The sequence below is a fragment of the Schistocerca nitens genome, chromosome 1 (assembly GCF_023898315.1).
Source record: "Schistocerca nitens isolate TAMUIC-IGC-003100 chromosome 1, iqSchNite1.1, whole genome shotgun sequence".
NCBI classification, from domain to species: domain Eukaryota; kingdom Metazoa; phylum Arthropoda; class Insecta; order Orthoptera; family Acrididae; genus Schistocerca; species Schistocerca nitens.
Genome location: NC_064614.1, coordinates 957093276 through 957118739, shown reverse-complemented (window position 1 = coordinate 957118739; position 25464 = coordinate 957093276). Strand labels below are relative to the sequence as shown.

At 46.1% G+C, this 25464-nt stretch overlaps 1 protein-coding gene and 1 pseudogene across 1 annotated transcript in view; both read right to left on the bottom strand.

Annotated features, from left to right (window-relative positions):
• LOC126194748 (syndecan) overlaps positions 1 to 25464 on the bottom strand; it is a 273357-nt gene that overhangs the window by 238961 nt on the left and 8932 nt on the right. The window lies entirely within an intron of this gene.
• Positions 6119 to 6236, bottom strand: LOC126211830 (5S ribosomal RNA; annotated as a pseudogene).

Genomic DNA, 25464 nt, shown 5'->3' with positions numbered 1-25464 from the left:
TACTTCACAGTGGCAGTCTTTTTTTCCCCAGCATCCTTTGCACAAAACCTTCCAGACGTCCACGCAGAAAGCATCCTCTTACAAAAGCGCGAACAGTGGCAGACAGAGATGGCCAATCATAATGTCTGCATTTTGCTCTTGATTCTGATTGACTAGAGGCCTAAATGTTAAATAAGCTGCGCGAAAAAAATTGTTACACATCGAAAGATCTGATGACGGCATATGCCACCTGCGGGACAGTGGATGTACTGACAACAGATTTCAACGTCGTGCGCGCACACATGGCGTAGTGGAATAACTGCCGGAGTGCCAGCTATGTATACCCTTTAATAAGGAATGCTCACAGACAGAAGGTTCTGTGTGGTGAAAACGTTTGAACCAAGCAGGCAACTGTGCCACGGAGACGCACTCGTGCTTCTTACAGCCAACTGAACGAGATTGAAAGGCGTTAAATTATGGCCTTCCGAGTGGTGTGGATGGTCCTTTCGGAGAACTGCCGCAGAAGTTGGGCTTGCTGCGTCAGTTGTGCAACGACGCTAGCATCAGTGGTCATGTGGACATTCTCGCTCCCATGGACGAGGTTCTGGTCGACCACACAGCTCAGACGCCCACCAGGATCGTTGTATTGTAAGGGGGCAATGGCAGAGCGTACATCTACTACAGCACTAATAAGAGGGCTTGTGGGTACGGACGCGTCAACACCAACTGTTGCGAACCAGTTATTAGCAGTGGGGCTTTGGGTACGCACACGCACACCTACGCACACCGTAGCGTCGGCATACACGGCTCGACTGATTCAGTCAGAGGATCAATTGGCAAATGGAACGGCGCGCCATTGTCTTCAGCGATGTAAGCAGATTCTGCTAGCACGTAGGTGATGGTCGTTTCTGCGTACGAAGTAGATCTGGTGAGCGCTGCCTCGTAGAGCGCATTCGTCCAAATCACACTGGCCCCATCCCATACGTTCTTCGTACAGGGTAATATTCGTCCACACACTGCCTGTGAAACTCTTAAGTGCTCTGCAAAACGTGAAGCGACTTCCCTCGCCAGCACTATCTCTGGACTCGTCTCCAATCGGACACGCGTGGGATATGATGGGATGATGAGAGACTCGTACGACTCATCAGCGAACAACTCTTACAGAACTACATGAACAGGTCGAGCAGGCGTGGCGTCACGTATCGCAGGACAATACTCGCCGCCAGTTGGATCGACTGGATGCCAGAGTGGGCGTGTGCATGGCTGCCCGTTCAGGCTACACCACATACTCTTAGTATGACTGTTCCAGCATTGGTCGATACCTGGTACCTCAGACCAGCTGGTGCTATCTGTAAACGTAATAATGTCATGTGTTACATACGCAATGTTGCATCAATAAATATTGAGAGAATTGGAAAGCATGCACTAATTTTTTCTGGCAGTGTAGTTTCGTGCAGCGAACTGGAGCTCGTAAAATCGAGGAGTCGGCCGGCATTCCTCGTCGTGTGTAGAATCTGTGTGCTGTCTGGGGCGGAGCTGGTGTTCGCCGGCCGCTGTGGCCGAGCGGTTCTAGGCGCTTCAGTCCGGAACCGCGCTGCTGCTACGGTCGCAGGTTCGAATACTGCCTCGGGCACGGATGTGTGTGGTGTCCTTAGGTTGGTTAGGTTTAAGTAGTTTTAAGTCTAGGGGACTGATGACTTCAGATGTTAAGTCCCATAGTGCTTCGAGCCATTTCTGGAGCTGGTGGTCTTCGTTGCACTTCACAAATCAGGAGGTGGGTAGGCCTCTCGTGATGAACCGGGTTACTTGTTGCAATTCGAAAATTTGTGAGGCTCGTAAATGCGTTTCCTTAGCGGGTGAGGACTTCGGGTTGAGACATTCCGGTTATCTAGCGGAATGTTGCCGTTTAGCAACTGTGTATACGTTCAACAGGCAGAGACCACCACAACTTAAGTCGTTGAGCCACGTGACTAGCTGGACGGTGGTGCTTAGTGAACTAGACGCAATTGGCAAGGTTTTCACTGAAACTGATTAATAATAATCGTCCACGAGGAAATTTAAGTGAGGTGTCTGTCACAGAGATTATAGGTGGGAGTAGATGGAAGCCTCTTGGAGACAGTGTATGAATTATTAGCGAATTAAGTTTTGCAGTGCAGCGGTCGGTTCTCGGAATTTTTCTGACACTATTTGGACTGCTGAAGGGCGTTAATTAATTATTGACTTTGCAGCAGTGAAAAGCTTAATCCTGTCTCGCGGGTAAAAGCGAGGCTGGCGATCCTTATCTGAACTGATTTAATGTTTGTAGTGGTGCAGAATATGAATACTGTTCCGCTAATTAACGCTCCTGGCTATCTGTTGGCAGTACCTCGCGTAATTTGCTAGCGCCCGCGCAACGCGCCCAGGGCGCGAGTGTGATTCGCGCGATGCTACGGAAGATGCGAAACACATACTTAAGGAACGTTTCAACTTTAATGATTTTCGATTCGCACTCTTCACTTCATACGGAAATTTTATTATTTGAATGTGCCACAGATTCTGATGTTGGTGAATGCAAAGTCCGTAAATGGTTCAAATGGCTCTAAGAACTATGGAACTGAACATCTGAGGTCATCTGTCTCCAAGAGTTAGAGCTACTTAAACCTAACTAACCTAAGGACATCTATGCCCGAGGTAGGATTCGAACCTGCGACAGTAGCAGCAGAGCGGTTCCGGACTGAAGCGCCTAGAACCGCTCCGCCACAGAGGCCGGCGGCGTAAAGTCATGTCCAATTACACTGATTGTGCGACGAAAATCTTAACACGCTTATCAAAGAGAGAAAGCTACGCTTGCTGAAGGTGATTGGTTACGTTGAAGATTATGTACATTTCACGTTAAGGGTAAAGCCATTGCCACGACTGCGAACGTTTCTCTGCCTTTCAGCAGAGAGTGCCTGGCGGGCCGTGCGTTTTGTAGGCTGTGCGCCGAGCCAGCAACGAGGCGGCTGCAGAAGGAAATCCGTGTTGACTCTCGCGGCTGCGGCTCGGCTTTGCTCAGACACACTCCCGCTGCGTGTCAACAGCCTCTCCCGAGCAGCAGCCGTCCCATCTACGCCTCTGACTCTTCCTGGCTTACACAGCGGGCAAAGTGTTCACTTGGCAACCGTTACGGCGGTATTGTATCAACCTCCTTTGTGTTACCACAGATGACGTGTTCATGATTCCCTTTGTTCTGGGAAAAGCCGGCCGGGGTGGCCGAGCGGTTCTAGGCGCTTCAGTCTGGAACCGCGCGACCGCTACGGTCGCAGGTTCGAATCCTGCCTCGGGCATGGATGTGCGTGATGTCCTTAGGTTAGGTAGGTTTAAGTAGTTCTAAGTTCTAGGGGACTGATGACCTCAGATGTTTAAGTCCCATAGTGCTCAGAGCCATTTTAACCATTTGTTCTGGGAAAGCATTACACTCCACATGCCTGGTTCCTCTCACCGCCCTGAGTGAAAACCAGAGTGTTCTGTTAGATTTGATCAATCTGCAGTTTTCTGAAGGTGTTTCCTGCACAGACAGCAGCATGCAGGTCGTAGATCTGTTCTCTTGACGTTGTAATGAACTGTTAGCGATGAACTGTTAGCGATGAACTGTTAGCGATGAACTGACTTTATGTAATTAAATGATTAGTTCACTCTTTTTGTAAGGAGTGCCGCTAGTATTTATTTTCGCAAAACATGAGAAACTGCTGGTAATAGGCATTCTTTACTGCGTTTTACGTCCCACATTATTAAAATATTTACAATCTTTATTTTGTGAGACCAGTAACTAATTATATACTACGGATTCGTAAACTGTTCTAGACTCATTACTCCCGCAACAAAATTAAGATCTAACCAACGCCACCAGGCAACTAGTCTCGCTTGGGAGCCCGGTCTAGGCGAGGCCCGGAAGACGCCCGAAGAGCTTCGTCTTCCTTGCCTTTTTATTTAGTTTTTGTTCTTAGTTTTGCGTGTAATTCTGACTTGCGAAATAAGCAAGAGGTATCTTGCCATTTAGAGATAAATATTCTATAATGTTAAGTAAGTTTAATGCACCATTATTAAAATATTAATGAAAGACACTTAACATTTTGGCGCACAGCCTCCGGACGTTTCAGTCAATCACACGGATAGACTACCATTCCGGCGGTCTTTCCCATGACAAAGGTACCATTTGCTACTGGTACCTCACACCACTGATTACGTGACATGAGTAATGTTGTAACTCTTGCCGCTCCGAGGAAAGAATCTTGGAATTATACACGATGCTGCTAAAGCCAGAAATATACCATGTCTCCGGATAGCGTCCCTCACACCTAAGCCGAGGTCGTGGGTTCGTGTCCGGCTTTGAGCAGGGAAATGTGTTTTAGATGTGCCGTGTTGTTCGTACCCTCCAAAGAGGCAAAAAAAAAAATGATAATATAAACGCCCATGCATTGCATAAAACTAATAGCACGTTAGTGCAGATATTCGACAGATTTACTGGAAGAATGCAAGGAACTGTAGCTCACTCACGGAGGACGTAGCTTTCAAATGTTCAAATGTGAGTGAATTCCTAAGAGACCAAACTACTGAGGTCATCGGTCCATAGACTTACACGCTACTTAAACTAACATATACTAAGAACAAGACACACACACACACACACACACACACACACACACACACACACACACACACACACACACAGACAGACAGACAGACAGACAGGAGGAGGAGGAGATTAGTGTTTAACGTCCCATCGACAACGAGGTCATTAGAGACGGAGCACAAGCTCGGGTTAGGGAAGGATGGGGAAGGAAATCGGCCGTGCCCTTTCAAAGGAACCATCCCGGCATTTGCCTGAAGTGATATAGGGAAATCACGGAAAACCTAAATCAGGATGGCCGGACGCGGGATTGAACCGTCGTCCTTCCGAATGCGAGTCCAGTGTGCTAACCACTGCGCCACCTCGCTCGGTACACACACACACAGACACACACATGCCCGAGGGAGGGCTCGAACCTCCGGCGGGAGGGGCCGCGCAGTCTACGATAGGGCGCCTCAAACCGCACGGCCACTCCGCACGGGGACGTAGCTTTCAAAATCCTCGTTCCGCCGATACTTGAGTATTACTTGTCAGTCTGAGACCCGTACCGCTGATCACTGGTGCAGAAAACAAAGGATCTAGAGAAGAGTAACGCATTTCGTCTCAAGATCGTGTAGTAAGCGCGAATGCGTCACAGATATCCCATCCAACTTCAGTCGCCGAGACTGTCAATGAGGCGCTTTGCATCACGTGTCGTCTACTGTTAAAACTTTTGTGACCACACGGCCCTTTCTTTTATTTTTCTTCTTCAGGCCCGTGTCACCAGTGCCGAGCTCTGAGTAACATATCTCTCTTGCTATCACACTAAATTTTGCTTCTTTAGCAAGAACACAGTGGAGTTCACACAACTGAACTTCACTAACATGTTAATACCGTTGTAATTGCGACAGAATCCTAAATTATAGTCTACTATTAAACACGCAACTGAGGGAGAGATTAGCCCTACATGTTCATTTGTACACCGACTTCATTGTCGGTGTACAAATGAACAAATGGTTCAAATGGCTCTGAGCACTATGGGACTTAACATCTATGGTCATCAGTCCCCTAGAACTTAGAACTACTTAAACCTAACTAACCTAAGGACAGCACACAACACCCAGCCATCACGAGGCAGACAACGGGAATCGAACCCGGGAACCCGGGCGTGGGAAGCGAGAACGCTACCGCACGACCACGAGATGCGGGCTACAAATGAACATCTAGGGCTAATCTCTCCATTTATGATTTCGCTCACCCACATAATTTCTTCCTTCAGCAGCTATCGATAGCACTCAAGAAATTATTCCACTGGATACAATCTGCAGTTCCTTCTACTGCGGTACCTCTGAAAGTTTCACATATTAATGCACTCCGTCTTCAGGCCACAAGTGGCCCATCGGGACCATCCGACCGCCGTGTCATCCTCAGTGGAGGATGCGGATAGGAGGGGCGTGTGGTCAGCACACCGCTCTCCCGGTCGTTATGATGGTTTTCTTTGACCGGAGCTGCTACTATTCGGTCGAGGAGCTCCTCAGTTGGCATCACGAGGCTGAGTGCACCCCGAAAAATGGCAAAAAGCACATGGCGGCCCGGATGGTCACCCATCCAAGTGCCGACCACGCCCGACAGCGCTTAACTTCGGTGATCTGACGGGAACCGGTGTATCCACTGCGGCAAGGCCGTTGCCTTCACATATTAACCACATGCCAAAACAGTTCTCCCTTTGTGAGCTAAATCTTGAACAGTTTAAAAATTTGATGAATGTTATGAATAATTCAGTAAAGCCCGTATTGTTTGCACATGGGCAGAAGTGTGCTACATGACACGACTTTTCTCAAGATTTAAAATAGATATAGAACTCCTCCCTAGTTTTAATAGATGTTAGCTATATTTCATACGCAGCAATGTATGATCTAATGTGTACAAAACGTAAATTCATAGCGACTTTATTTTTCGTCGAAAACTATTAGAATTTCGTGTGGTGGGATACGTAATTCCGAAATATTGCATTAATTATAACCAGTAACGACAAGATAAGCAGTTAATCAAGAAGTTGGTACTTCATGCTATAAGAAACGAAAGAACCACATTTTTTCACCGAACAGCTACTGTAAAGCCGTTGCAGAGTAGGGGGTGTGAGAGCGCGCGCGCCCCCATGTGTTCTGCCGATGCAGCGCTTCGGCCGCCTGCCACGTGTTCGCAGCGGTCGGTGCTGCCACACGTCTGCCACTGGTGAACACGGCCATATTCTTCAAGCCATCTGCTGGCCTTCGCAAAGTAGTTTACCCGCGTTCTTCCAGTGTTCGCCTTGTTTCATTCTATTGGCAGCAGTGGCAAACTTTATGAATGCCCCCAAGGGTCAGTGAGTACGAAACCACAGGAACACCGGGCGCGTCAATGAAAATTAACACACGGTGTACGATGATTCGTTAAGAGTGCAATATAGGAGGTAAGCGTGGTGCGGAGACGACGCCAGATCCGCCGCGCGTCGCGACTGCGGCAGGCGGGCAGGCACGGCCTGGCTCTGGGCGCGATCGATGACGACCGCGCGGCGCCCCAACAGATGACCCCGGCCGGCGGGCGGCACGCGGCACCAAACTCCCACGCACCGCCCCACCTGCCCTCCACTGTGCGTGCCGGCGCCACCGCCCACGCTGCACACCCACATACACGCACCGGTCTAACCGGGTTATTACCATGTCCCGGAGCTGTTAGACTGGTATTAACCTGAATACGCATAGTACGAGTATTTTACCTGCTGCCGTCCCCCATTTAATGGACGAACCTCCATATGCCTCACTAACGTCAAGGAATCTGAAGGCAGGGTGGTTCAAACAACGCTGTCAGATATCAGGCCAAGTTGAAAGGGAGTGTAAAGCAGATACTCTTCACTAACCTACCACAAGGCATGCTTAACCGACTGGATCACTGTCCAGCTTACTAACAAAGAGAGGGTGAGCAAATAAAAGGTAATTTATATATGCTGACTGAAGCAACGAATGAAAATTTGTGCTAAGGCCGGGATTGGAACCCGGATCTCCTGCTCACTACGCCACCACTGCACAGAGATTTTGCCCCGCTGCACGTGCTATCCTAACACGCTTCACTCCGTAATCCAAAATCCCAGTCACACCTCAGCCTACTTGGTATCCCCCAACTCTACATCTGCATCCATACTCCGTAAGCCACCTGACCGTGCGTGGCGGAGGGTACCTTGAGTATCTCTATCGGTTCTCCCTTCTATTCCAGTTTCGTATTGTTCGTGGAAAGAAAGATTGTCGGTATGCCTCTGTGTGGGCTCTAATCTCTCTGATTTTATCCTCATGGTCTCTTCGCGAGATATACGTAGGAGGGGAGCAATATACTGCTTGACTCCTCGGTGAAGGTATGTTCTCGAAACTTCAGAAAAGCCCGTACCGAGCTACTGAGCGTCTCTCCTGCAGAGTCTTCCACTGGAGTTTATCTATCATTTCCGTAACGCTTTCGCGATTACTAAATGATCCTGTAACGAAGCGCGCTGCTCTCCGTTGGATCTTCTCTATCTCTTCTATCAACCCTATCTGGTACGGATCCCACACTGCTGAGCAGTATTAAAGCAGTGGGCGAACAAGCGTACTGCAACCTACTTCCTTTGTTTTCGGATTGCATTTCCTTAGGATTCTTCCAATGAATCTCAGTCTGGCATCTGCTTTACCGACGATCAACTTTATATGATCCTTGCATTTTATATCACTCCTAATGCGTACTCCCAGATAATTTATGGAATTAACTGCTTCCAGTTGCTGAACTGCTATATTGTAACTAAATGATAAGGGATCTATCTTTCTATGTATTCACAGCACATTACACTTGTCTACACTGAGATTCAATTGCCATTCCTTGCACCATGGGTCAATTCGTTGCAGATCCTCCTGCATTTCAGTACAATTTTCCATTGCTACAACCTATCGATATACCACATCATCATCCGCAAAAAGCCTCAGTGAACTTCCGATGTTATCCACAAGGTCATTTATATATAATGCGAATATCAACGGTCCTACAACACTCCCCTGCGGCACACCTGAAATCACTCTTACTTCGGAAGACTTCTCTCCATTGAGAATGACACGCTGCGTTCTGTTATGTAGGAACTCTTCAATCCAATGACACAATTGGTCTGATAGTCCATATGCTCTTACTTTGTTCATTAGACGAGTGTGGGGAACTGTATCGAACGCCTTGCGGAAGTCAAGAAACACTGCATCTACTTGGGAAACCATGTCTATGGCCCTCTGAGTCTCGTGGACGAATAGCGCGAGCTGGGTTTCACACGATCGTCTTTTTCGAAATCCGTGCTGATTCCTACAGAGTAGATTTCTAGTGTCCAGAAAAATCATTATACTAGAACATAATACGTGTTCCAAAATTCTACAACTGATCGACGTTAGCGATATAGGTCTATAGTTGTGCACATCTGTTCGACGTCCCTTCTTGAAAACGGGGCCGGCCGCTGTGGCCGAGCGGTTCTAGGCGCTTCAGCCTGGAACTGCGCGACCGCTACGGTCGCAGGTTCGAATCCTGCCTTGGGCATGGATGTGTGTGATGTCCTTAGATTAGTTAGGTTTAAGTAGTTCTAAGTTCTAGGGGACTGATGACCTCAGATGTTAAGTCCCATAGTGCTCAGAGCCATTTTGAAAACGGGGATGACCTGTGCCCTTTTCTAATCCTTTGGAACGCTACACTCTTTTAGAGGTCTACGGTACACCGCTGCAAGAAGGGGGGCAAGTTCCTTCGCGTACTCTGTGTAAAATCGAACTGGTATCCAATCAGGTCCAGAGGCCTTTCCTCTTTTGAGCGATTTTAATTGTTTCTCTATACCTCTGTCGTCTATTTCGATATCTACCACTTTGCAGAGATACTACAGCTGCGTTTAAAAAGCAAATCAGCACCGAAGGAAACGTGGGATCCCGCGTGAAACCAATGCGAAGGTGCTTTTGATCAAATGAAACTACATATTATATGGTTCCAGAGATCTTTTTAAGTCTCAGACATTTATAATGTATATCTGAAGGATTCCCCGTTTCGTTAGATGCTGAGGTACTATTGAAATAGAGTTGGAGAGCGTCTTCAACGCAGTTCGAGTTAAGTGGGGATACAAAATCGACTCAGACGGGACTGGGAATTTGGACTGAGGAGGGAGGTGTGCTAGTGTAGTCCGTGCAGCCGAGCACAGCCACTACGCTTGGGTAGGGTAGTGGGTACCACATCTGACCAGTGCGCGTGCGACCCACGTTCGAATCCCAGCCTTGGTACAAATTTTCATTCGTCACTTCAGTCTGCATACATGCAGCAATCACAGATGTTTGAGATTTGAAACCGTCTCTGGAGCTATATAGTTTCATTTAACAGAAAGTTAATTCACATTTCCGATTGCAAATTTGGATTGTCCTTAAAATTACGAATCGGCTGACGTAAGTCACGGGTTGATATGATTATTATTTCAGAACTTGGTGGAATTAATTTCAAATGGCTCTCAGCACTATGCGACTTAAAATCTGAGGTCATCAGTCCCATAGAACTTAGAAATACTTAAGCCTAACTAACCTAACGACATCAAAACATCCATGCCCGAAGCAGGATACGAACCTGCGACAGCAGCGGTCGCGCGGTTCCAGACTGAAGCGCCTAGAACCGCTCGGCCACTCAGGCTGGCAACCAGTTTTCCCTGGCAATTACCGACTGCCGTAGGATTGCCTAGTTAGAAGGTCGTCTTGCAGGAGGAGTAATTCTCCGAAACAACGGTTTAGTTGTTCCTGCAACCGTTAGTTTGAAATTCAAGCCACAGGTAGTTGGCGGGAGATAGACACTACACCATGCAGCCCTTAGCTGAATTGCCTCCACTCCAGTAGCCCAAACGTCTGAGCCATGAGGCCTGATTTCGCTTCCCGGAATAAACCTTAACAGCCACCCTTCTTAGGTTGATTATGCGATCGTCTTTCTACTGGCAGATGCCTGCTGTGGTGCGGTGTTCACGCAAACAAACGTGTCGACACAGGAGCTCGCCATCTCTGTGGATCATCGTTCTTGACTAGAGCACGTCATTATCCTCACTAGCGCAGGAGTTGCCGCCATTTCCACATCTGTGTGCATGCTTCCTTCACTTGGTAGCAGCCATATTTGTCTCTAAGCACTATGGGACTTAACTTCAGTCCCCTAGACTTATAACTACCTAAACCCAACTAACCTAAGGACATCACACACAGCCATGTCCGAGGCAGGATTCGTGCGTGCGACCGCAGCAGCAGCGCGATTCCGGACTGAAGTTTCTACAACCGCTCGGCCACAGCGGCCGGTAGCACCCATCGACCGCGCTACTCTGGTTACTGCAGCTTTGATCGGTGAAGTATTTCCATTGTTGTTTCATAGTGATGCAACCGTTACATCCCGAAAGAAAGGCGTGAGAACTAAGCATGCATTCGCTATACGTAATTTGTGCGGCTGCTAACTGTGTTTCAGTCATCCCCGTTTTTCCGGCTACCAATCATTGTGAGCTAACTCACTCACTCACTCACTCACTCACTCACTCAGTCAGTCTTTCTCTCAACAGGAGCTCGACGAGTCATCTAAACACTTTTTATGTTTTAGTTACTTGTTTTATTTGTCTTGCCTTACAGCAAGACATTTTCATACCGGACTTTATTTAATTATCGGTGGAGTAACCGTTTTTATATTGTAACAAGCTACTTCGCATTCGAATGTGTTTTTGAAACAGTATATTCAGATTTTTACCAGAGCTGTCTGCCTTACGGTCTGTGCAAATCCCCCATTGCCTCCTGTACGTGTCCTTTTAAGCTGTCAGAAACCCCTGCTAGACTAAACGGAGTCCTATGCAGCCGCCGCCAAGCCACAAGCAAATTGGCACGTGAGACCCTGTCTTCCAGCTAAATGGGAAACACGGGACACACACTTCAATGACTCAAATCACGATCACCACATTTAATTAGCAAAAATAACACGATGTACCAAAATGTTCAAATGTGTGTGAATTCCTAAGGGACCAAACTGCTGAGGTCAACTTACACACTACTTAAAACAACTTAAACTGAATTATGCTAAGAACAACACACACACACCCATGCCCGAGGGAAGATTCGAACCTCCGGAGGGAGTGGCCCATTATGTGCAGGTGTCATCCTTTTAATCATGATTACTACAGAGTCTAAAGGTAGAATGAAGCGCGCTTCTTTGTAATCCTGTCATCAGTTTGGCGTGCATTACTTATGTATACAGAAAATGGAAGTGTGTGTGTATCTTCAACACACAATCGTTATGTAATAGAAAATCAACCAGAATTGAGAAGGCATCCATTTGCTGTCATTTATTCTAATCATTGGAGACATATGCGTTGAGTTGCAGTTCGTTCTGGCGGTGGTTTCTTACAGAAACTGTGTTGCCACACCAAAATTGGCAACGCGAATCGATACCACAGACGCTAGCGAGGACTCGCGGCAATCCAAAACGACGTACAGGAGTCGCTGCTGCAAACTACGCCTCACCTCTCAGCACAGCGGCGTCCTCGCGCTGAGGTCAGTACAGTGTCGAGACAGCGAGAGCTCTGCCCCAGTTCCAGATTTCACCTAAAGCAGTCAACATCAACGTCAAGGACCAACCAGTTGTTAAAGTTTCTGGTGGACTTACTCATTTAAATGTGGGACATTGTACTGCAAGATGGTTCAAATGGCTCTAAGCACTATGGGACTTAACATCTGAGGTCATCAGTCCCCTAGAACTTAGAACTAGTTAAACCTAAGTAACCTAAGGACAGCACACAACACCCAGTCATCACGAGGCAGAGAAAATCTCTGACCCCGCCGGGAATCGAACCCGGGAACCCGGGGGTGGGAAGCGAGAACGCTACCACACGACCGCGAGCTGCGGACATGACCATAATATTTTGACAGCATAAAGCCGAAGGATTTCATTTTAAAATGTGGTCACGCCCTAAGAATAAAGGAAACATGTGGTCCGCGTAGGGCATAAAGAAGGCAGAAAGATAACCTTCTCGGTTATGGAGGCTGTTGACAGGATCCAGCTAAAATCAGTGAATCTTCCCACCGACTTCGGAGCCTTGCGAGATCTGCTCATGAAAGTTTTTGAAAGACGAGGTGAGACATTTAATCTAAAAGACATTTACGAACAATCAGTTTTAGCACACGGACGGATTGCATTCGACTGGAGCAAGACTTGGCCACATGACCGAATACACACTTACTTCCCATGACGAAAATAACTATTGGACAGCTTAATACTCATAACAGCAGACTCGTCATGCAAGAGCTCCGAAGGGAGGTGGAGGAGAGGAGACTAGATGTACTCTGTCTGCAGGAGCCATACTCCCTGGCCGGAAAAATAGCTTTCGCTGCCACGGGCTGGCAAATAGTCAGCAGAGGGGACGACCCGAAGGCAGCAATTATAATTGCAAATAGACTCCTAAGAGTCACTACGCTCTCGCAATTCACAACAAGCCACTGTAATGTCGTGGAGCTACAAACCCCTATGGGGACCATGACTCTCATAAACATGTACTTCCAGTATGGGGATAGCATAGAACATCACTTAGACCATCTAGCGAGAGTCACCACGGCGTTACAGGGGAGAAAGCTCGTGATAACAGCTGATATCAATGCCAAATCTCCCCTGTGGTACAGCGGCACAAGGGACGCTAACGGTGAAAAAGTCGAAGAATTCATAATGGCATCGCAACTTGTGGTTGCAAATAAGGCCGGCAATCCTCCTACCTACGCTGCAGGGGGAGGACAGGGCACAAATATTGATGTTACCCTTGCAACTCCAAATATGGCAAACATTATCCAAAACTGGAAAGTCATAGAAAACGCTACCACAAGTGATCACAATCTAATATGTTTCACCCTGGGAGAAAGAGAGTGCCGCTGGGCCATGGGGTGGGAGGTGCAACTGAACTACAAGAGAGCAAATTGGGAACGTCTAGCGAGGGAGTGTGACATTCCTCCATTACCAGAAGGTGACGTACAACTGGACATAGACGTGGACCAGAGAGCTGAGGAACTGGTGAATGCAGTGACAAGAGCGGTGAAAGCAGCCGTACCGACAAGGAGGAGGGCCATGGCGGCCTCTCCGTCACCATGGACTGCTGAACTGGGGGAACTGCGTCAGTCTGTCAGAAGGCTGAGGAAGCACTACCAGCGCAGTGTCGTCTGGCAGGAACGACAAAGGTGGCAGATACTATATAGAGAGGAAAAGCGGAAGTTCCAAAAGGAACTGCGCGAAGTCAGGATGAGAAGCTGGGAAAACTTCGTGCTTAACCAGCTAGTCACTGACCCATGGGGGCTTCCGTACAAATTGGTAAGGGAAAAAATCCGCTCTCCTCTGGAACTATCAACAGTCAGGCACGGGGATGGGATGACGGAGTCCTGGCAGGAGACTGCGGGGGTCCTTCTCCGGTCCCTGTTGCCTGACGATAATGCGGATGGGGAGACAGAGGGGCAGAAGCAACTTAGAGAAGAAGATCAAGAGGAATATATTAATGAAACGGCTGTCTACCCCTTCTCAGAGGAGGAGGTGGCAACCCACATAAGATCACTAAAAAAAGGGAAAGCACCTGGGCCAGACGGCATTGTGGCGGAGGTAGTGCAGTTTCTGGCGCCTCAGCTAATTGCGCCACTAACACATCTATATAACGAATGCGTCAGACAGAAAAGATTTCCGAAGAAATGGAAAATGGCGAACGTAGTAATTATAAAGAAAGGACCAGAAAAGGACCCTGCAGAAGTAAAATCATACAGGCCGATTTGCCTGTTGGACGTATTTGGCAAAGTATTAGAGAAATTACTAGCTGACAGACTGACAGCACACCGGGTTTTGTGTGGGATGAGTGACAGGCAGTTCGGGTTCAGGCCGGGGCGATCGGCATCTGATGCAATTGCTCTGGCGGCCGAGGTCTGTGGCTCGACCCCTCACAAATACGTGGTCGGCATCATGGTGGATATCAGTGGCGCCTTTGACAACCTGTGGTGGCCTTCGCTCTTCTCCTGCTTGCGGGAGAAAGAGTGTCCAGGGCCGCTATATGGTTGCCTGAGGAGCTATTGTAAGGATCGAGAGGTCTGGTTATCATCATCTAGCGAAAGAGTTGGGAAGGTAATTACGAAAGGATGTCCCCAAGGTTCTGTCTTAGGACCCCTTTTTTGGGACATCCACATGGAGCCTTTATTAGATAGATTACAGCAAAGTAATGAGGTGCTAGATGTGATAGCCTATGCGGATGACCTCCTTCTGTTGGTCGGTGGCCGTAGCCGCGAAGACATTGAACCAAAAATAGAGACAGCTTTAGAGAAACTCCAACAGTGGTGCCGCACGACTAAAATGATGATTTCACCTAGTAAATCAACCTACTTATTACTAAAAGGACAACTCATCAGAAACCCGACAGTAAGAATAGACGGTTCACCAGTTCTCCGACGACGAGAGACACGTTACCTGGGAATCATCATTGATGAGAAGTGGAACTTCGGAAAACACATTGATACTGTCTCCCAAAGAGCCCTTCAGATATTAAATAATCTCATTTCAATAGGTCACAAAAGATTTCATCTTCCTCCACACTTAATTAAACTTTATCACAATAGTATTTTAACCTCGGTTGTGGGATATGGCTCGGGAGTCTGGGCGCACAGGCTCACGAGGGTTGTGCCTGCCATGGCCGTGAGAAGGGTCCAGAGAAACATGGTACTAAGAGCAGTAGGTGCCTATAGAACATCTCCGGGGGGGGCCCTATTAGCCATAATGGGGCTCTGCCCCCTGGACATAAAGATAAGGGAGCAGGCGGCGTGGTATTGGGCCAAGAAAGGAAACTATGAAAAGATTGCGGACATAATGGGTATTAGAGTGGGGGATAAGCGAGAGATAAGGAAAAGAGGGGAGGAGCTCTGGCAGGAGACTTGGGAGGCAGAAGAGACGGGACGAAGAACCTTTCAGTTCCTACCTGATGTCAGGGAACGTCTTGAACTAAAGTACTTCGAGCCTACGCGAGGGTTGATCCACTTTCTCACTGGCCATGGACCCTACCCGACTTATTTATGTCGATTTGGGAAGAGGGCGACACCAGCGTGTGACTGTGGCGATCCGGAGGGTACACCTGAGCATGTAGTTTACGAATGTCCACTCTTCAATGATGTTGCCAACACACTACGAGACAGACTACCCAACCGCGACACATACCAACTACTCAGACAAGAGGGAACATTTCAGACCTTAAACAGCTTGGCTAACGAGGTATCTCGAAAAGTTCTCATTGACTATTTAGGCGAGATACAATAACTACCAATTGCGTCTAGGAGCCCTACTCCCATACCGCCTGTGCGTGGATCGGCCGACTACATCTAAGTTGGAATCCGCCACGTGCAGGATCAGGGGGGGTGGGGAATAAACACCGAACGTGACACACACCGGATTTGACGTAGGATTAGTTAGTTTGTAGGATTTAGTTATAGGAAATTAAGATAGGGACTGCAGCAAAATAACATCGAGGCCAGCCCAGTGCCAGGGGCATGCTCTTCGGGTTTAGCTCGAAGAGCAAGGCAAAAGCAAGTAGGTTTATATCTTTGCTGGCACACATGTGATGCTGCAGTATATATATACAAATTAGACTAGTCATAAGAATAGGAAATACATAGTACATGTAGATATTAGATGCCCATTGTTATTAATAAAATATAACTGTAGCTCACCAACTAACACTAATATAGCTGCAACATTTTAATACAAATGTATTAATGTTAGGACCCACTAATGTAGTAAGGTAGTGGGTTGTTTTATGTATCATTATAAATGGTTTTGATAATAAAGAATTTTTTTTTTTTTTTTAAACACACTTTGATTAAACCAATCTGAAAGAGAGATGATATTTGAGGTTCTTCAACTGTGCTCAACTCAGATATGCTCTTCCTTGGAAATCGCCTCAGCGACAAAACTATAGAAGAGTTCGATGAAAATATTCCGAGAAAAAAGTGTGAAGAACTTAAGTGTAGTGAAAAACCACGACTTAAGAACTGTTAAATGTCTTAGTGAAAAATGGTCTGTCATTGTAAACTACGTTGCCTTTCAAAATATCTGCTGTAAAATGTTAGCACCACATTACTGTGTTTGTAGTGGCTCTAGCTGGCACCAACACTGCTTTAGAAAGAATGTTTTCTATCATAAATGCTTAATGGATTGATGAGAAGCGTGGTTTTATTGTGGAAGCTATAAAGGAAATAATTATAACGAAGAATTAATTCATGTGTTAATTTTTATAAAATACTGTGTGTGTGTGTTTTTTTTTAATAAAGTTTCCCCAAAATATAGATTCATTTCAACGGCTAATTTGGATGCCACATTTTGATTTTGGAAATCTGCTGCCTCTAGTTTCATCCCTTCAGAATATCAAACGACGTATCTCAGTCGACACTGCCAGAAGCCGTGTTCTAAACCTACGGCAGTGAGCACTGTTGCCCCCACAAAGCACGTAATCCGACGCCGACTGCCGGAACGGGGCTGGCGGCCATTTCCGCGCAGTTGCGCCCCCAGCTCAGGGCGGCAATTAAGGCCCGCGCGGCGGCGGCGGCGGCGGCGGCAGAGCCGAACTGGACTGCTCTGAATGTGCAGCGGCGCGGCGTTCTGGTCCCGGGGCGTTCGCAGCCCTGCGTTGCGGAGCGGGAAATTGCGCCCGTGAGCCGCTGGCTGCGCACGCAGAGGCACAGAGCTACAGCGACAGGCGCACGTGCGGCCAGGCTGGTCTGCAACTGGACTGGGAGCCACAATGGGGCGCATGACGGCGCAAGAACGGCGCGGGCAAGCGGTAAGCTGCGCCACCGAAGCGCAGACACACCGCCCGCCCGCAGACACGCAGCACAGCCGGTGGACGCAGTGCTAAATGTTACACCCCACCTCACCTCATTCCGTGGCTGCGCTCTATGCAGCCTACCACACCATCTGATCAAAAGTGTCCGGACACGTACTAGTGGACATTAATATTGGGTGTACCCACCCTTCGTTTTTATGACGGCCTGAACTACGCTGCTGGTTACGTTTTCAATGACGTGTCTGAATACTTGTCGAGGAATGGCAGCTCATTTTCCTCAAGAGCCAAAACCGGAGAACTTTAAGAAAATGGATACCAACAGCCAGCTGTGATTTTATTTAATAATTTTATTTAGCTACCAGTTTCGGTGCCTCATCGGCATCACCTTCAGGCTCCTATACACAACTCTAGGTATGTCATCTAGTCGTTTGTGTTACAGTATAGGCGACTATATACAACAGCTTTCCGTCAAGTTCTAAAACTTCTCCGGAGATATGGAGGTGTAAAGAGTCCACACCTAACGAGAAGTTTTGAAAGTTGACGTACACCTGTTGGATACAGTCGCCTCTACAGTAACACAAACTACTTCAAATGGTTCAAATGGCTCTGAGCACTATGGGACTTACGTTCTTCTAGGCATTCATCAAACCCAAACCCTTCCATCGGATTGCTACAGGGTACAGGGCGATTCATCACTCAAAATCACTCGTTTACAGTCACCCACTATACAGCGGCGTCACTCTTTACATCAGCTCAAGCGTCACCAGTTACACGCAGATGTGTGGCTTGTGAGGAGAAGCTCAGCCACTGTAGCCCATTCTTTTAGCTCCCTCTGCACAGTCACTGTGCCACTTGGTCTGTTGGTAGCATTTTTGAAACTCAGGACTGATTTCTTCCGGCGATTTCCTGAGGATTTTTTCGACCACCCTCTGCAGTCCTCGACCGTCTGTGTCCGTCAGTACACTAGGTCTGCCTAGTCTTCGTTTAGTCGTGGTTGTTTCTTCGCCTTTCCCCTGCACAATCACATCACCAACAGCCGACTTTTGCGTACTTTAGAACGGTTGAAATATTCCTGATGAATTTGTTACTCTGATGACATCCAATGACTAGTCCACGTTCGAAGACCCTGAGCTCTCCTGACTCAGCCACTTTGCTGTTACAGCTTCCCTACTGACGATATAGCACAATCCGCCTCCTCCTGTAGCGTTAGGTCCACTTTCCGAGAGATCTTGTGGCCAATTTCTCATTACGTATGGATTTCAGGGTACTTCTGATTTAGATATTGTAAATACAGGGGTTGAACGAAACTATATGCCGGCCGCGGTGACGAAGCGGTTCTAGGCGCTTCAGCCCGGAACCGCGCGACTGCTACGGTCGCAGGTTCGAATCCTGCCTCGGGCATGGATTCGTGTGATGTCCGTAGATTAGTTAGGTTTAAGTAGTTCTATGTCTAGGGGACTGATGACCTCAGATGTTAAGTCCCATAGTGCTCAGAGCCATTTGATCGGAACTATGTAAACACCGCGAGAACTGGCAGTAGTGTAACAGTTAGGACCTACCTTCTCCTTCTGTCCATGAAACGCTCCACTAACCTCTCAATCTTGTCAGTCCCTCTGCCCATCCTTTACTGGGACGGTTCCCACATAAACAATGAAACACCATGGCCCCATGGTTCGCTAACAGCCTACTGTCAGTGGTTTCCCTCGTAGATTACCGGCAAGTCCTCGGCATTCTGCAAGTGCAGCTAAGTGCGGTGCTTAGCACCTCCTCTCTCCGCAAGCCATGTCCTTCGCAGGCCATTTGTAATTACTCAGATTTATCCATGTAGTCCACACTTTGCCAATGGGTCTTCCATTTAGTAACATACCAGTATTGAATCGCATAAAACAAGACATTTTCGAGTTATTTTGTTGCGTTCCATCGTATAATTTAACAATCAGTCACCGATTATTTTAAATATATTTTAATTACATACTTGCATTACCTCTGTTTGACGTGTTTGCTTATACGTAAACTATGCATTTCTCGTTCTGGGTGCTCATCAAGATCTGCATATCCCCAATTTCAACGAATTAAAGCGATGAGTAATCTAGTTAGAGCGGGAATGTTGTTCTGCATACATCTGTTATTTGGAGCGTCTTTTCACCCAGTGCTGGGATAAAGAGGAATTTGCGATCACGGACTATGTTGCGGCCTACGCCTCGAATGTCACGTCAATGGCGGTCGTTCCAGATACTACCACTACAGCATTCTGCATTCCACAGCTTCCTGTTATTACATCCTACAGTGTCCTTTCTTCCAGAAGAAAATTCCCAAATATCGTAACTGTCTCTTGGATTCTCTAAAATTTGTATTAGTAAAAAAGCATGCCAAATTTAAAAGAACGCAAAATCCCCAAGACTGGCAAATGTTTGCAGATGTTCGAAATATAGTTCGTACTTCAATGCGAGATGCTTTTAATAATTTTCACGGCGAAATCAGGGCTATCAGAGAAAAATTTAAGTGCTCGTTTCTCCCGTGCACCGTTCGAGAGTTGAACGGTAGAGAGACAGCTTGAAGGTGTTTCGTTCTACCCTCTGCCACGCACTTTACTGTGAACAGCAGAGTAATCACGTAGATGTAGAATGGATTCTTATTAACTGCGAGAATATTTTGTACGCATTATGCCTCGAAACTGCGATGATGTTAAAGTAACATGTTTATTACCTTTGAGCCGTGACTTGCGGTTTAGTTTTCATACACTGGACACGTTCCTGAACAATTTCATTATTAACAATCATAAAAAAATTATGTTTTCAGACAAAAGCATGTACATGGGGAACAGCATAACGTTTTTCAGGAAAGAATGAACAGTCTCGGTTGCAAAATGGTTTTTCATTTATTTACTTAGTGACGTTTTCTGTTCACGATGACTGTTGATAGTGGAATTGTTTGGAAACATGCCCTGTGTATGAAAAATAAAGAACGAATCATTCCTAAAAACAAAACAAAAGAGCGAACGCAGCTATCTCATGCACGGGGACACAGCGAACGTTAGAAATTATTGATTACAAAACGTGAGATTGACTTATCAAGTCATCCACCCTTACAGTATCCCTTACTGTATAACTGCAGGACTGTTATAACACATTATCAGTGAAAAACGTAGCTTGTCGCTATCAACTCTACATAAAGTGCTCTTAAACACGAAAGGGTAAGATTCCACGTTCGAGTGCTGGTCTGACACACAGTTTTAATCTGCCAGCCTGTTTTAACATCCTTTTAAGCTGTGTGGTTCTTTAATGGATACAGGAACGAGGAACAGATGCTGTTCATTAACAGGGAATTCAGACAATTTATTATACATCTAATATCAAACAGTAAAAATGATACATAACTTTGCTGCTGTAGATGCTGCGTCAGTTGCTAACAGTATCAAACATGTACTGATCCTGCAGATTTAAAAGTGAGTTTTCAGTACAATAATATTCAGCAGATCACGAGCCCTGGCCACTATGAAAGTCTTTGAATGTTATTCAATTGGCAAACACCCAAAATGGGCCCAATGAGTGAATTTAAAGTACACCCGCCGCTGAAGCTCCGGAGAGAGGATGCTTGCATCTCATCTGCAGCGTCGCAATTGTTCGTGACGGCACTCTCCGGTCCGTGTTGGCGGCTGTAAGAAACGCGGCGGCGTCACTGGCGGCGAGCCTATTTACAAGTGCGGCCCATTGGATAGCAAAATCAAAAATGTGCGTGAAATCTTACGGGACTTAACTGCTAAGATCATCAGTCCTAAGGACAAACACACACACCCATGCCCGAGGGAGGACTCTAACCTCCGCCGGGACCAGCCGCACAGTCCATGACTGCAGCGCCTTAGACGGCTCCACTGGATAGCGGCCGATACAGCACCATAAAGTTTCAGATCAGCGCAAACTCCGTTGCAGAGTAAAAATTCATTTCGTGACTGGTCCGCTTGGCCTCGGCGAAAGTATTGGAGAGATCTTACACTGAAATCCTTTGAAGAATCGTATTCTTTTCGCGAAGCGACTTTCGGAATGTTTCAAGTCCTGTATTTGACAAAGAATCTTCATGTGTCTTATAACAAGCGGAACACTAACAGAAAGGGACAGGTAATCAATCTATTGAGGGCGCACACTCATGAAGGCATTCACTATAATGAGGAACTTGACGTGCTAGAGAAGCAAGCTCAACACGAAGAGATGTGGAAAGTGCCCCAACAAACGCAGGGTTAGTATCATGCGGCATTGCCTCAAATTTCTAAAATGCCTTGATATACGAGGAAGAATTTGAATCGATCGAAGAATTCCGCCACTATTCGACTCCACTTCAACCTTTCCTCTTTTTATCTGCATGTATATAAAATCAAAGTTAGGATGCGATTCTAAGTCAGAAGGTTATGCAAACCATACCGGAATCGTCTCATATTTTAAAATCTTCAACATGCCTGGAAGCAGCAACTTTGGAATCCAGTCTTCCTGAGAAGAAGGTGAAGAACAGCAAATCATATGAAATGGTACAAAGGTTTATTAAAAGCCGTTGACCTAGATTTCGACGTCTTTAAAAACAACATCTTCACAAGATGGTTGGTTGGTTGGTTGGTTTGTTTTTTGGGGGAAGAGACCAAACAGCGAGGTCATCGGTCTCATCGGATTAGGGAAGGACAGGGAAGGAAGTCGGCCGTGCCCTTTCAGAGGAACCATCCCAGCATTTGCCTGGAGCGATTTAGGGAAATCACGGAAAACCTAAATCAGGATGGCCGGACGCGGGATTGAACCGTCGTCCTCCCGAATGCGAGTCCAGTGTGCTAACCACTGCGCCACCTCACCTCACAAGAATCAGTGATTGTAGGAGGTGCGTTAAGATGTTGCCACGAGGCACAAACGACGATAAAATTCACTTCCATAAAAATAAAATGACAACATATCGTGTTGACTGTCGTTAGAAAGTGCTTCACAGTAGCACTTTGTGAGTTCACTAGGCGCAGCTGCGAAGCGCTGTCTAAGGGCTACGATACAGTAGCGTTCACAAACAGCATGGTGGGAGTGCCTGTGATGGCTGCAACATCACTGTCCGCGACATCCTTCTGTCGTAATTCCGTGCATGAAGGAAGAGGTTGTAATGGAAGAGCGTGGGCTGCAGTTGCATTTTTAATACTTTTTGTGGCAGTGAATAAACGTTAACGGCAGTGTTAGTGCTGGATAAGCGAGCGGATTAGGCGGCGGGATGATTCCTGAGCATGCAAGATTTCATTGTACGTGCTTTTGATGGGAAATCCACGATAATATCGAAACTTCACAAGAATGGCAACGATAGAGATGGAAGAAATATTCTTTACAACTGGACCCAAAACTGACATTCTGCATACTATTATGCGTAAATCCATTAATGTTAGAATCAAACTGCTTGTGACACTAATACTTCTAGCACCAGCTACGTTTATTCTCTTTAATATTTGGTAAAGCAAAAATTACACAAATTTCATTTTGATATTCACAGACGTTCAAAAGCCAAATAGGGCAGATATCTGGAGTTTCCGGACACACACATTCATTTGAACGTTTTTGGATGTATTCACTGAAGAAACCACACGTAAATTCCTAAGATCTCTTCTACACCCAGTTTAATAATACAATCAAAAAATGCACATCATATAAAATTATAGATACCGATGTATTACCCGAAGTTAAATGGCACTTTTCCGAATTCCAAAACGATTACTTTCCAACGTAACGTCACTTGCCTCTCTCTGTTAATTAACCTATGTTACAAAACTTCTTTGCCTGATGACTTCAGTTGTAGATATTGTAGCAAGTTTCTTCTGTGGAGATGTTAAAACTATATCGATATTCATCACTTTTGTTTCGCCGACACATCGCTGACATTCACTCACAGTGCGTATCCGTCACGACAATGGCAGTACAGGACCGATGACCATAGCAGTCTGGTCCCTTTAATCCCACAAACCAACCAATGGCAGTACAAGTTTGTAGAGCGGCTAGTTACAGGCTGATGGGGCGCACTGCGCTACTTTTTCATTAATATTCTTATATTATCGTGAGATCCCGGCTCTTCGGCGTCATTTTTTTATTTTCGCTTATTAATTCTATGTAACATATCTGTTATGCTTTCATACGTAATTTGTTACGTAGCACTGCGTCAAGAACTGGCTAACTGCTTATTTAACGTGTGCACGAGTACGGCAAAATACTGTATATTACCAAACGCGGCAGTGTACGACCTGTGAAATAGGGCACAAAGTACTCTCAGCTCACCCCACAATGCAGGTAGTTTTCCTGGTTTGAGAGCTATGGTGAATAATTCTCGAGGGATGCAAACTGCCAGCTACATGATGGTCTAAAGTTGCAGAGCGCGACTGTATCTTGTTCCACTCTCGGAGCCTGCCGGTGAGCCGAATCTCGGCTCTGTTTACACGACGCGTATCACCCGGAAAAACTCTCCGAGAAAGAAACATTCTCACGTGTGTACCTGTCACATTCAGCACTGTTTGTTGTGATTTTAGTATTATGGAGGCGAATTTTGTCTTCGTTTGTGACTTACGCTTCCATTTTAACGTATCTACACAACATTATGCAACCAGTGTGAATCACTGATTCTTCTGAAAACTCTTTAAAAGACGTCGAAACCTAGGTCATGGAATTTTAATAAACATTATTACTAATGGAACTAATTTGGCTATTTTCACCTTTTCCTCGTAAAGATTGCCTTCTAGTTTGTTTACTGAAGACATTCACCTTTATACAGCTATATTAATTTCCTTGAGAGTGTAGAACAAAATATGTCTAGTTCATTTATCCGGCTATTTGTTACAAATTTATTGCGGAAGACATGGCGGATTGTGCTTTCAGGTCTGTAAATATTCAATTATCTATTTTCTATGTAGAATTATGTATACTATGTTAACAATTTCTTGGAAGCAGAATAAAACATTTGAAGGATTCTATATCTGCCATCAGCTGTAAGACTTCTATTATTTATTTTTTTACCGGTTTCGGTCGTAGCGACGATCTTCACTGGAAGAAAAAAGGTTGTACATTAGTTGTATATGCAATTCGACTTCCCACTGGATAAACTGAAAATCGTTGCCTTCACTATGAAATAAAAAGCACGATAATTGATGGGATTAGAGATATTAAGGAAGGTACATAGGCGCAGAGTCATACACATCACGTTGCCATTCACTCTCATCTGTGCAGATTTTATGTAGACGTACCGACTACACAGCGTCCCGAAGCGCAGTCCACTAGGCGTGTGCCGCCTAATCCAAGATGAACATCATTTTTCAGTACTGCAACGAACAATTTCAGGACTCAGAACCGTCTCAATTCAACCTTTATTTGGACACACGTGCTGAACTACAGTAACGGCACATTTAAAACTAATATCATTGTCCGAACAGGGCGTTTGAACCATTAGTAGAAGTATCCCTGGTGTGAGAATTCGTTCAGCGTATGTTATCAATGTTAAACTGGGATTGTCACGTGATACAGGAATACCGTTTGTTTGTGGATTCCGTAGACTTCGAAACGTATTATATTACATGCATTTGTTCCGATTTCACCATTTGTTTATTCGTAGCAATTGGTTCAAATGGCTCTGAGCACTATGGGACTTAACATCTGAAGTCATCAGTCCCCTAGAACTTAGAACTACTTAAACCTAACTAACCGAACACACATCCATGTCCAAGGCAGGATTCGAATCTGCGACCGCAGCGGTCGTGCGGTTCCAAACTGTAGCGCCTAGAACCGCTCGGCCACCCCGGCCGGCTATTCGTAGCAGCAACGGTGAAATATTGTTGCAACGAGTGTAAAGAGAAACACATAGAAGGAGACAAAGTTTGTGTTCGGTGTTTTGTGAGCACTTTGAGGAACTGTGCTGTTTTAGTTGCATTCTGAATTAATGTTCTGAATGTTTTATTATGTGTGCAAAATATTTACGATATCTGAGCAAAGTCTTTGTCACCTGCAGCGGTAATTTCTTGGTATTCATACACATAAAAGGCAACTGAAATCCACCGCTCGGAAACTGG